The sequence below is a fragment of the Lolium rigidum genome, chromosome 7 (genome assembly GCF_022539505.1).
Source record: "Lolium rigidum isolate FL_2022 chromosome 7, APGP_CSIRO_Lrig_0.1, whole genome shotgun sequence".
In the NCBI taxonomy this organism is placed as follows: Eukaryota; Viridiplantae; Streptophyta; class Magnoliopsida; order Poales; family Poaceae; genus Lolium; species Lolium rigidum.
The window spans coordinates 168,816,225-168,830,211 of record NC_061514.1 but is presented as its reverse complement, the minus strand read 5'-3'; positions in this window follow the sequence as shown (position 1 = coordinate 168,830,211).

Genomic DNA, 13,987 nt, shown 5'->3' with positions numbered 1-13,987 from the left:
TTTCTGATCTATGGGGCCCACATTAAGGCTGACATGGCACTGCTAGAACGGTCTAGGTGATGGGCACTAAAATCTTGAGCTTTTTATGTAAATCTCCACATGACCCACATGTCAGTTCCCTCTTTGTCTCTATCTTCCCCGGACACGCTTTTCTAAAGAGTCGTGCAAAGTCCACCTAGTCATGGCCTTAGGAACATTTGCCTTTAAGACATACATCAAATTATAAATAAACCAGAAACATGCCCTGGAGAAGACAACCGCTGACCCTACGGCCCGACCCCAATAAAACCCTAATCAGGACACCTCCTCTCCAATGACGATGCCACAGCTGCACCGACTCACTGCTCCCGTCATCCCCAGTGAGATTCCTCTGCAGATCGACCATGACGAGGTTCTGGCCGCCCCCTCTCCTCCTTACACCGCGGCAAGGTGGCGGTGATTGTACAGAGGAGAGGTACCGCCCTCATCAACCTTGGTCCTCCGTCGAGAGCTCGATCCCACCTCATCCGATGTCGCCCCGTCGGCTTGGTTTGGACAAGCTAGGGCCATCTGCAGCTCCTCCACAACTAGGTCATGACCGAGCTTGTCCATGGGCAGGATGCAATGGCCATTGTGAAGAGAAATCCATCCATGTCGATCTTAGAGCATCTCTAGCAGTGACTAAACTCACCGAAACTGAAAACGGCGAGTTCAGTCTACCGAATTTTACAGTTTCAATGATTTTAGTCGAGCCAGAGAACAGAAACCGAAAAGACGATCTGAAAAAAAAGAAATCAAACGTCGCGGGAAATTTTGATCGATGAACATGCAAAATGCAACGAGTTCGATGCTCCAATCGAGCTACATCCAAACATAATTTACATTTAACAGCAAAAATAATTACTAATCCTATGATGCGCGCCTAATTTGACCAAAATTTGGCCCAGGGATATTCACCGGGGCCTCTACGCGCGGCGGCGACGGCTACGCAGGGCGAAAGATGCCTAGGCGACGACGAGGGCGGCGAGCTCGATCACCGTCGCCTCCTCCGCATAGTTCCCGCTAGTGAGGGGAAGCACCGACGCGTCGTACTCGTCGTCGCTGCTGTCAGGGCGCGGCGGAAGCGGCGGGCTGCACGAGCCGCCGGACGGGAGCTCGCCGTCCCCAATGCGCGCCCCCATTGCGCGTCGACATGCGTGGCCAGCCACGTGCCGCCAGCTTGCGTGCTCCCTCGGAGCGCATCCACTTCGCGCGTAGAACCTGATGAGGACATCCCTACTACACCACTACCTCCGTCATTGATAGATGAAGATGAACCTGCTGTGAAGCTCAAGTCCGATGAAGTTTGGATTGGACCAATTACAAGAGCTCGTGCGAAGCTACTTAAACAACAGGTGAACTTGTTTCTAAACGATACTTTGATTGATGAGAACTTTATACTCCCTAAGTCCTATTACTTATGTATCATCAGGTATCAAGAGGAGACGAGCATCGCACGAGGAGAGGAGCAGCTGGACATGAAGACGGACATCAAGATGGACGTGAAGCTGGACATGGAGCTGGACATGAAGATATCTCATGGACGCGCGAGGGAGGAGCGGGAGGAATGCGCGAGAGGAGAAGACGACGTCCAGGCCGGTCCAGCCCCCGGTCCGACCGGACCCCTGACCGGCAAGCCCGGTCACAGGCCCGGTTGACCGGTCGCCAACCGGCCGCCAACCGGATATGAAGCAACGTACCGGGCAGAAACCGGAAAGTTGCGAAGTTTCCGGTTGCCGCCCGGTTGACCGGACCACAGACCGGCCCGCCCGGTCCACAGCCCGGTTGACCGGATTCCAGACCGGACCAGTCCGAGTCTGTCTCGACCAGATCTATTCTGGGTCGGTTATTGTTGTATCTTTTCGACCAGAACTCGTCCCGGACACCTATATAAGTGCCCAGGACGCCCCCTAGCTGCTTTAGACCACGTTTAAGATAAACCCTAGTTCTTAGTTGTTTGCTCTAGCAAAACTATTGAATCCCTACACCATATTGCTTGATATTGTGTAGATCCTAAAAAGTCTTGTGTGATCTCGCTGTTCCATTGGGAATTAGACGGTTGCAACTTACCGCTTCGTGGTCGGCGGCTACGTGCGCAAGTGTGTGGAGTTGCGAATATCTTGCGGGGTTGAGAGCTGTTGCATTGGCGACAGTGGACCAATCGAGAGATCTCGTTGCGTCATACAAGTTATCATCCACTTCATCGTCGTGTTTCTCCGCTGCCATCACCCCGTGATCATCATCACCACCTTGCTTACTGAGAAGATCGGGCCACCCCTTATCATCTTGGTATCAGATTTCCAGTTTTCCTCGGTAAGCCATCCACAATCCACCCCATAGTTGAGTTGTGAGTGTTTTCCTATCCAGAAAAAGCCATAAAAATTAGGGTTAGGGTTTGCCATAGCCTTAGACTGCGCTAATTTCGAGTTTTAGTTGCTTTTCGTAGTTGTTTTTGCGTATCTTTTTCTTTCCATCTAGTATTGTTAGGGTTTGTGTTTTCTCTATCATCTAGTTTATCATAGTGAGTCAGTTTTGTTACTCCGAGTCCACATAGCGTACAGTGTGCTTGTTTCCAACCATAGACACAGCCTTTCGATATAAAGTGACTAGGAACTTCCCCAGAAGAGACTAGTTTTACCGCTCGACAGGCTGCTCGTTAGGTTATCGGTGCTTTGCATATTTCTGTTTGCCATGTTATCAAGGAGTTGAGTCAAAAAAAAAGAGGAGAAAATTGAAAAGAAGCAAAAAGAGCTACATAGCTGCGTGTGTTCTACAAAAAGAAAAATCCAAAAAGAAAAGTGTTGTGCTAGTTGAATCAAGTGAAGGCCTAAGTTTACTTTACTGCACTTGTAGTTGAGCAATCTTGTGCCTGTCTCGTTGAGCTTTGCTAGCGTCTCTCTTGTGCATTGCAACCTTTCCCACATATAGTTGCTTTTCCCCATTATCTCGCCTTGTGTGAGTATCATTGGTTGTCTACGGTCAGCGCTAGAGCTTGTTATTGGTGCAAATAGGTAGCCTACCTACAGCCCCACATATACCCTTCTTTGTCGTGTGATTTGTTCTTATACCCTTGATATTCGCTTCGCTACATCCGTGCACTAGTTGTTCCTACAAGTGGTAAGCAACACTAATTTACTTTGGAACGGTAAGATCTCCTTTTCTTATCAGTTTTGAGTGAGTTGTGAGAGTACCACCATATATTTTCGATTTAGTGCACTAATCTACTAACGATGTCTGCTAGTGATCATAAAATTGTTAACCAGGAAAACAAGAGTGCTGCAGATATCATCACATGGAGGGAGTATGAGGCTCTTCGTAATGAGCTGCGACGTGAATTCCGCGATCAGGACGAGGTGCTTAATGGGAAGATTGATGAGATTTCCCAAAAGCTGGATGCTACTCATGTGACCGTTACTACCATGCAAGATCAAATGACGGATGTACAACGTAATCTTGCTGATCTGCGCTTAGCTGTTGAGAATTTGACCGCGCAACAACAACAAGACGATGACGAAGATCCTGAGCTTCAAGATGACGCACACAATGCTCGTGATGCGCCACGTGGTAATCGTCCTCGCGGTTGGGCTCCACTTGGCCGCAATGGTCGTGGACAAGATGAGGAAGATGGCTTGGGTAAGCCCAAGTTTTCTATACCCAAGTTTGAAGGAGGAGCTGACGTTGAAGAATACCTCACTTGGGAGCTGAAGATTGAGAAGTTGTGGAGCTTACATCCACATTATACTGAAGACCGGAAGATCAAGCTTGCTTCTTCCGAGTTTGATGGCTACGCTTTGCGTTGGTGGGATGATTTTGTTCGTAATCGCGACGAGGATGGTGAGCAGCCTATACGCACATGGCGTGCCATGAAGGAGGCAATGACTTCTCGCTTTGTGCCTACAAATTACTTGCGGAATATATATGATAAGCTGACTCTATTGAGACAAGGTGTGAAGACTGTGGATGAATACTACATGAAGATGGAGATGCTTATGCAGCGTGGCCATATCCGTGAGTCTCTTGAGATGACAATGCAGCGTTTCCTCAACGGTTTGAAGTATGATATCAAAGGCATTGTTCGTCACTACAGCTACACCAATATGAATCAATTGTTACATCATGCAAGAGAAGCTGAATCACAATTGGCTGACGAAGCAAAGGTCAAAGGTCGAGCTACAGGAGGTGGGCGTTTCACACCCCGCACGGCACCATCTTCGGCGCCGGCGCCTTCGACGCGCTCCGCACCTTACTCTACTCCGCCTAGTAAACCGGTCTCCAATGTGTCTAACACAAAGAAGTCCGAATCTGCTACAAGTACGAGTGGCTCTAATGTGTCTACTGCGCGTAACCGTGATATGGTTTGTCATACATGTGGTGGCAAGGGTCACTTCAAGAGAGATTGTCCTAACCGCAAAGTCATGTTTATCAACGAGGACAATGAATACGAGACTGGAGATGATGTTGATCCTAATGCTCCAGAAGATGATGACTATGACACTGATGGTGAAGATGCATATCCATCTGATGCTCGCACCATTGTTGTGTCGCAGCGTGCTCTTAATGTGTTGCCTAGTGCATCTACTCAGCGCTGCAATTTGTTCCAAACAAAGGCTTTAGTTGGTCCTGACAAGGCTTGCAAGGTCATTATTGATGGCGGGAGTTGCCGCAATTTAGCAAGCAAGGAGTTATGTACCAAGCTGAAGTTGAAGTATCTACCGCACCCGCATCCATACTATATTCAGTGGTTGAGCGACAATGGTGAGATGAAAGTAAACCACATGGTGCGTGTCGAATTTGCTATTGGACCGTATAAGGATTGCATTGATTTTGATGTTGTTCCTATGACGGTATGTCACCTACTATTGGGACGGCCTTGGCTCTATGACCGTTCTGTGCAACACAATGGCCGTGCTAATACATATCACTTGGAGTTTAAGGGCAAGAAAATTAATTTACAGCCTATAACACCACATCAAATTGTCAATGAGTCTCGTCAGAAAGTTGAAGTCAACTTGGAGGATGCTTCATTAGATAGGCGAGAGAATTGTAATGTTGTGAGTGATATAACGAAAAGTGAGAGAGTGAATTCCTTGGCCTCATTAGCCACCAAAGAAGACATGAGAGAATTTAGTGAGGATCCTACAACCATGCCTCTTGTGCTCTTGTACAGGGGTACGGTTTTGGTTTCTAACGACATGACCCCTCTTCCTATTGGTGTTTCTAATGTTTTGCAGGAATTTGGCGACGTGTTTCCGGACGAGGTACCCGCTGGACTTCCACCATTGAGAGGTATTGAGCATCAAATCGACTTGATTCCCGGAGCTTCGCTACCCAATCGGGCACCATATAGAATGAACCCCGAAGAGACGAAGGAGATACAGAAGCAAGTACAAGCGCTACTCGACAAAGGTTATATCCGCATAAGCCTTAGTCCTTGTGCTGTTCCTGTTATTCTTGTTCCTAAAAAAGATGGTACATGGCGTACGTGCGTAGATTGTAGAGCGATAAACAACATTACTATTCGATATCGTCATCCTATTCCCCGCTTAGAGGATATGCTAGATGAATTAAGTGGTGCTGCTGTTTTCACTAAAATTGATTTGCGTAGTGGTTATCATCAAATTAGGATGAAAGAAGGGGATGAGTGGAAAAACCGCCTTTAAAACAAAATTTGGTTTATATGAGTGGTTAGTAATGCCTTTTGGTTTAACTAATGCACCTAGCACTTTCATGAGACTGATGAACCATGTTTTGCGTGATTTTATTGGCAAGTTTGTGGTTGTGTATTTTGATGACATATTAATCTACAGCCGCAATGAATCTGATCATATTATACATATTCGACATGTTTTGCAAGTGTTGCGTGATAGTAAACTCTATGGTAATCTTGAGAAGTGCACATTTTGCAAAGATAAGGTCATATTTTTGGGTTATGTTGTCTCTAAGCATGGAGTAGAAGTAGATGTGTCTAAAATTGAAGCTATTCAAAATTGGCCTACTCCCATGAATGTAAGTCAAGTAAGAAGTTTTCATGGTCTAGCTGGGTTTTATCGCCGTTTTGTGCCCAATTTTTCTACTATTGCTGCACCTTTGAATGAATTGACTAAAAAGGGTGTTGCATTTGAGTGGCGTTGCCCAAGATCATGCTTTTGATGAACTGAAATGATTGTTAACTTCTGCACCGTTGCTTGCACTTCCTGATTTCAATAAACAATTTGAGATTGAATGTGATGCTAGTGGTATTGGAATTGGTGGTGTGTTGATGCAAGAGGGTCTCCCAATTGCATATTTTTCTGAGAAACTTTCTGGTGCTAAGTTGAACTATCCAATATATGATAAAGAATTGTATGCTTTAATTAGAGTTCTTGAGGTTTGGCAACATTATTTGTGGCCAAAAGAATTTATCATACATTCTGATCATGAAGCTTTGAAATATCTCGAAAGCCCAATCTACTTTGCATAGGCGTCTTGCTAAGTGGGTTGAGTTCATTGAGTCTTTTCCATATATTATTAAGCATAAGAAGGGAAAAGATAATATTGTTGCTGATGCTCTATCTAGGAAGACTATGCTATTAACCCATCTTGATGTTAAAATTCCTGGATTAGAGGTGTTATGTGATTTATATGCGACTGATCATGATTTTTGATATGGATATCCGGGCCTGGTACTCTAGGACAGCCATTGATATGATATTTGGGTCTAAGGTTGTACCAGTAGTTTATTATAATCTTGTTATTAGGAAATAATAATGTAGCCAGGTCATGCTGTCGGCCATCTAGGGTTTTAATAGAGTCTGTTTGACTTGGGCCTGTCCAAGTCGAACTAGGTTAGGCCCAATAATGGGGCCGGCCGGCCACCTCTCCCTCTCATATAAGGAGATGGCACGGCTAGGGTTTAGGGTAGTCTAGTTTTGATTCAAGTTATGTAGAACCTTGGGTTCCTTCAGTATCACCATCCCTGCGGGGTTGGCCCTATGACGGCGTCTCGGACGTTCGTCTAGTTATCCAATAAAGATGTGTGAGTTCTTGAGTTGTCAAGGGTAATCATATGTGCTTGAGTTTCCTTGAATCTGTCAAGGAAGTTCAAGATCTATCGGTCCTATGGATCAACAAGGTGCATCGTGAAAGATCGGGAAACCAGTCCTCATCAATTTTGCTGAACCGTACCGCTTGTGTGTTATGGGTAAAGCATGGGAAAAGTATCACATACACGATGGGTTCTTGTTTAGAGCTAACAAACTATGTGTTCCAGAATCGTCCGTGCGTTTGCTCTTATTGCAGGAATCACATGCTGGAGGTTTGATGGGTCACTTTGGGCGTGAGAAGACGCTACTCATGCTCGCTGATCATTTTTATTGGCCAAAGATGAGGCGGGATGTGGACAGGTATGTGAAGAGGTGCATCAGTTGCAACAAGTCCAAGTCCAAGCTGAAGCCTCACGGTTTGTATACTCCGTTACCGGCACCTACTACACCTTGGGAAGATATTAGTATGGATTTTGTGTTGGGTTTGCCGTGTACTAAACGAGGCCATGATTCTATATTTGTGGTAGTGGATAGATTTTCTAAAATGTCACACTTTATTGCTCGCCACAAAAGCGACGATGCGTCGCATATTGCTAACCTGTTTTTCAGGGAGATTGTTCGACTACATGGAGTCCCTAAGACTATTGTTTCTGATCGTGATGTGAAGTTCATGAGCTACTTCTGGAAGACACTTTGGGGAAAGCTAGGGACAAAGCTATTGTTCAGTACTACTTGTCATCCCCAAACTGATGGTCAAACTGAGGTGGTGAATCGAACCTTGTCACAACTGTTGAGATCCATGATCAAGAAGAACCTGAAGGAGTGGGAAGAGTGTTTGCCTCATGTGGAGTTTGCTTACAACAGGGCGGTACACTCTACCACGGAGCTGTGTCCTTTTGAGGTGGTGTATGGTTTCAAACCCATTACTCCACTTGATTTGTTGCCTTTGCCCATACATGAGAGAGTTAATATGGAGGCATCCAAGAGGGCAGATTTTGTGCGTAAGATCCATGTAAAGACTAAAGAGTTGCTCGAGAAGAAAGGCAAGAGCAATGCTGCAAGGATGAACAAGAAGCGCAAAGAGATATTGTTCAAGCCTGGTGATATGGTCTGGGTACATTTTCGCAAGGATAGGTTCCCGAAGCTGCGGAAGTCTAAGTTGAAGCCTCGTGGTGTCTGGTCCTTACAAAGTGCTTGCCAAGATCAATGATAATGCATACTCGATAGATCTTCCGAGTTGATGAGTTTGGTGTCGGTAATTCTTTCAATGTTGCTGATTTGACACCATATGACGGAGAAGACCTTGGAGCGTCGAGGTCGACGCCTTTTGAAGGGGGGGAGATGATGAGGACATCCCTACTACACCACTACCTCCGTCATTGATAGATGAAGATGAACTCTCTTGTGAAGCTCAAGTCCGATGAAGTTCGGATTGGACCAATTACAAGAGCTCGTGCGAAGCTACTTAAACAACGAGTGAACTTGTTTCTAAACGATACTTTGATTGATGAGAACTTTATACCGCCTAAGTCCTATTACTTATGTATCATCGGGTATCAAGAGGAGACGAGCATCGCACGAGGAGAGGAGCAGCTGGACATGAAGACGGACGTCAAGATGGACGTGAAGCTGGACATGGAGCTGGACATGAAGATATCTCATGGACGCGCGAGGGAGGAGCGGGAGGAATGCGCGAGAGGAGAAGACGACGTCCAGGCCGGTCCAGCACCCGGTCCGACCGGACCCCTGACCGGCCAGCCCGGTCACAGGCCCGGTTGACCGGTCGCCAACCGGCCGCCAACCGGATATGAAGCATCGTACCGGGCAGAAACCGGAAAGTTGCGAAGTTTCCGGTTGCCGCCCGGTTGACCGGACCACAGACCGGCCCGCCCGGTCCACAGCCCGGTTGACCGGATTCCAGACCGGACCAGTCCGAGTCTGTCTCGACCAGATCTATTCTGGGTCGGTTATTCTTGTATCTTTTCGACTGTAACTCGTCCCGGACACCTATATAAGTGCCCGGGACGCCCCCTAGCTGCTTTAGACCACGTTTAAGATAAACCCTAGTTCTTAGTTGTTTGCTCTAGCAAAACTATTGAATCCCTACACCATATTGCTTGATATTGTGTAGATCCTGAAAAAGTCTTGTGTGATCTCGCTGTTCCATTGGGAATTAGACGGTTGCAACTTACCGCTTCGTGGTCGGCGGCTACGTGCGCAAGTGTGTGGAGTTGCGAATATCTTGCAGGGTTGAGAGCTGTTGCATTGGCGACATGGACCAATCGAGAGATCTCGTTGCGTCATACAAGTTATCATCCACTTCATCGTCGTGTTTCTCCGCTGCCATCACCCCGTGATCATCATCACCACCTTGCTTACTGAGAAGATCGGGCCACCCCTTATCAGAACCGGCGGACGAGGCGTCGAGCCTCCGCCGCCGATACGGCCGCCTCCCCTACCGCATCTTCGTGCGCGCGCCATGGGGAACGTAGGGAGGTTGTGGTGGAGCGGAGATCGCGAGGGAGCGGCCGAAATTCCTCGCTGGAGTGCGAGGGTTTTTTGCGGTGGAGGAGCGGATGCGGCGGAGGGGAGTAGGGTTTCACAACCGAATCCCCTCTCCGACCTGGTTAAATAGGGGCCGCACGCAGAGTTTCTCGGGAGCCCGAGAAACTTTTTCGGGCCGGGCCGCCGATTTAGGTTCTAATCACGACGGCTTTCGGCCGGAACCCGTAAATACACCGGAAAAATTCAATTCCGGCAGCATTTACGGGCTTTGTTAGAGTTCCTCTTAGCCCCTTCGGCTGCAAGCGCGGCTGAGGAGGGACCCTGAACTTGGCCCCACATGGTTGAGAAGGGAGGAGAAAAGTCAATCAACGCCAACCTCCTCATCGAGCTCCAGAGGTCTCTGATGTCTACGGGAGCTTCTATTCTTGTAGACAGTGTTGGGCCTCCAAGAGCAGAGGTTTGTAGAACAGCAGCAAGTTTCCCTTAAGTGGATACCCAAGGTTTATCGAACTCAGGGAGGAAGAGGTCAAAGATATCCCTCTCATGCAACCCTGCAACCACAAAGCAAGAAGTCTCTTGTGTCCCCAACACACCTAATAGGTGCACTAGTTCGGCGAAGAGATAGTGAAATACAGGTGGTATGAATAAGCAGTAGCAACGGCACCGGAAAAGTGCTTTGCCCGGGACGAGTAAACAAGCGAGTAGTAATGCAGTGAGTAGTAACACGAGTAAAACAGTAAACAAGCAGCGATAGCGATATTTAGGAACGAGGCCTAGGGATTACACTTTCACTAGTGGACACTCTCAACATTGATCACATAACAGAATAGATAAATGCATACTCTACACTTTTGTTGGATGATGAACACATTGCGTAGGATTACACGAACCCTCAATGCCGGAGTTAACAAGCTCCACAATAATGCTCATATTTTAGTAACCTTTAGTGTAAGATAGATCAAAAGACTAAACCAAGTACTAACATAGCATGCACACTTGTCACCTTCATGCATATGTAGGAGGAATAGATCACATCAATATTATCATAGCAATAGTTAACTTCGCAATCTACAAGAGATCATGATCATAGCATAAACCAAGTACTAACACGGTGCACACACTCGTCACCTTTGCACACGTGCGGGAGGAATAAAACTACTTTAATAACATTGCTAGAGTAGCACATAGATAAATTGTGATACAAACACATTGCAATCATAAAGAGATATAAATAAGCACCTCACTATGCCATTCAACGGTGAATAAGTATTACTGTGAAATATAGCCTAAGAGACCCACACGGTGCACACACTCGTCACCTTTACACACGTGGGACAAGGAGTCTCCGGAGATCACATAAGTAAAACTCACTTGACTAGCATAATGACATCTAGATTACAAGCATCATCATATGAATCTCAATCATGTAAGGCAGCTCATGAGATTATTGTATTGAAGTACATAGGAGAGAGATGAACCACATAGCTACCGGTACAGCCCCGAGCCTCGATGGAGAACTACTCCCTCCTCATGGGAGCAGCAGCGGTGATGAAGATGGCGGTGGAGATGGCAGCGGTGTCGATGGAGAAGCCTTCCGGGGCACTTCCCCGCTCCGGCAGGGTGCCGGAACGGAGACTCCTGTCCCCCGGATCTTGGCTTCGCGATGGCGGCGGCTCCGGAAGGTTTTCCGTATCGTGGTTCTTCGCCTCGGGGTTTTCGCGACGAGAGGCTTTATATAGGCGAAGAGGCGGCGCGAGGAGGGTCGAAGGGGTGGCCACACCATATGGCGGCGCGGCCGGGACCTGGGCCGCGCCGGCCTATGGTCCAGGGGCCCAGTGCCCCCTCTCGGTCCTTCCCGGGTGTTCTGGATGCTTCCAGGTGAAAATAGGAACCCGGGTCTTGATTTCGTCCGATTCCGAGAATATTTCGTTACTAGGATTTACGAAACCAAAAACAGCAGAAAACGAAGCTGGCACTTCGGCATCTTGTTAATAGGTTAGTTCCCAGAAAATGCACGAATATGACATAAAGTGTGCATAAAACATGTAGGTATCATCAATAATGTGGCATGGAACACAAGAAATTATCGATACGTCGGAGACGTATCAGCATCCCCAAGCTTAGTTCTGCTCGTCCCGAGCAGGTAAAACGATAACAAAGATAATTTCTTGAGTGACATGCCATCATAAACTTGATCATATTGTAAACATATGTAATGAATGCAGCGATCAAAACAATGGTAATGACATGAGTAAACAAGTGAATCATAAAGCAAAGACTTTTCATGAATAGTACTTTCAAGACAAGCATCAATAAGTCTTGCATAAGAGTTAACTCATAAAGCAATAATTAAAAGTAGAGGCATTGAAGCAACACAAAGGAAGATGAAGTTTCAGCGGTTGCTTTCAACTTATAACATATATATCTCATGGATAATTGTCAATGCAAAGCAATATAACAAATGCAATAAGCAAGTATGTAAGAATCAATGCATAGTTCACACAAATGTTTGCTTCTTGAGGTGGAGAGAGATAGGTGAACTGACTCAACATAAAAGTAAAAAAAATGGTCCTTCAAAGAGGAAAGCATCGATTGCTATATTTGTGCTAGAGCTTTGATTTTGAAAACATAAAGAGAGCATAAAAATAAAGTTTTGAGAGGTGTATGTTGTTGTCAACGAATGGTAGCGGGTACTCTAACCCCCTTGCCGGACAAACCTTCAAAGAGCGGCTCCCATTTTATTTTATTTTTGGATGGCACTCCTTCCAACCTTTCTTTCACAAACCATGGCTAACCGAACCCTCGGGTGCCTGCCAACAATCTCATACCATGAAGGAGTGCCTTTTTATTTTAGTTTTATTATGATGACACTCCTCCCAACCTTTGCTTACACAAGCCATGGCTAACCGAATCCTTCGGGTGCCGTCCAACAATCACATACCATGGAGGAGTGTCTATTTTTGTTAATTAATTTGGGAGACTGGGAATCCCATTGCCAGCTCTTTTTGCAAAATTATTGGATAAGCGGATGAAGCCACTAGTCCATTGGTGAAAGTTGCCCAACAAGATTGAAAGATAAACACCACATACTTCCTCATGAGCTATAAAACATTGACACAAATCAGATGTGATAAATTTTGAATTGTTTAAAGGTAGCACTCAAGCAATTTACTTTGGAATGGCAGGAAAATACCATGTAGTAGGTAGGTATGGTGGACACAAATGGCATAGTGGTTGGCTCAAGTATTTGGATGCATGAGAAGTATTCCCTCTCGATACAAGGTTTATGCTAGCAAGGTTATTTGAAACAAACACAAGTATGAACTAGTACAACAAAACTCACATAAAAGACATATTACAAGGATTATAAGACTATACATCGTCTTCCTTGTTATTCAAACACCTTACTAGAAATTATCTAGACCTTAGAGAGACCAATTATGCAAACCAAATTTTAGTATGCTCTATGTATTTCTTCATTAATGGGTGCAAAGTATATGATGCAAGAGCTTAAACATGAGCACAACAATTTCCAAGTATCACATTACCCAAGACATTATAGCAAATTACTACATATATCATTTTCCAATTCCAACCATATAACAATTTAACGAAGAGGAAACTTCGCCATGAATATTATGAGCTAAGAACACATGTGTTCATATGAACCGACGGAGCGTGTCTCTCTCCCACACAAGCATGATGTAATCCAATTTATTCAAACACAAACAAAAATAGAAACAAACAAACAGACGCTCCAAGTAAAGTACATAAGATGTGACGGAATAAAAATATAGTTTCAGGGGAGGAACCTGATAATGTTGTCGATGAAGAAGGGGATGCCTTGGGCATCCCCAAGCTTAGACGCTTGAGTCTTCTTGAAATATGCAGGGGTGAACCACCGGGCATCCCCAAGCTTAGAGCTTTCACTCTCCTTGATCATAGTATATCATCCTCCTCTCTTGACCCTTGAAAACTTCTTCCACACCAAACTTTAAGCAAACTCATTAGAGGGTTAGTGCATAATCAAAAACTCACATGTTCAGAGGTGACACAATCATTCTTAACACTTCTGGACATTGCTCAAAGCTACTTGGAAGGTAATGGAACAAAGAAATCCACCCAACACGGCGAAAGAAGCAATGCGAAATAAAAGGCAGAATCTGTCAAAAACAGAACAGTCCATAAAGACGAATTTTAAAATGGCACCAGACTTGCTCAAATGGAAAAACTCAAAACTAATGAAAGTTGCGTACATATCTGAGGATCACTCACGTCAATTGGCATAATTTTCTGAGTTACCTACAGAGAATTAGACCCAGATTCGTGACGGACAGCAATGCTGTTTCTGCGCAGACAATCCAAATCTAGCATCAACTTTACCATAGAGACTTTACTTGGCACAAAAACATGATAAGGAGAGGTTGCTACAGTAGTAAACA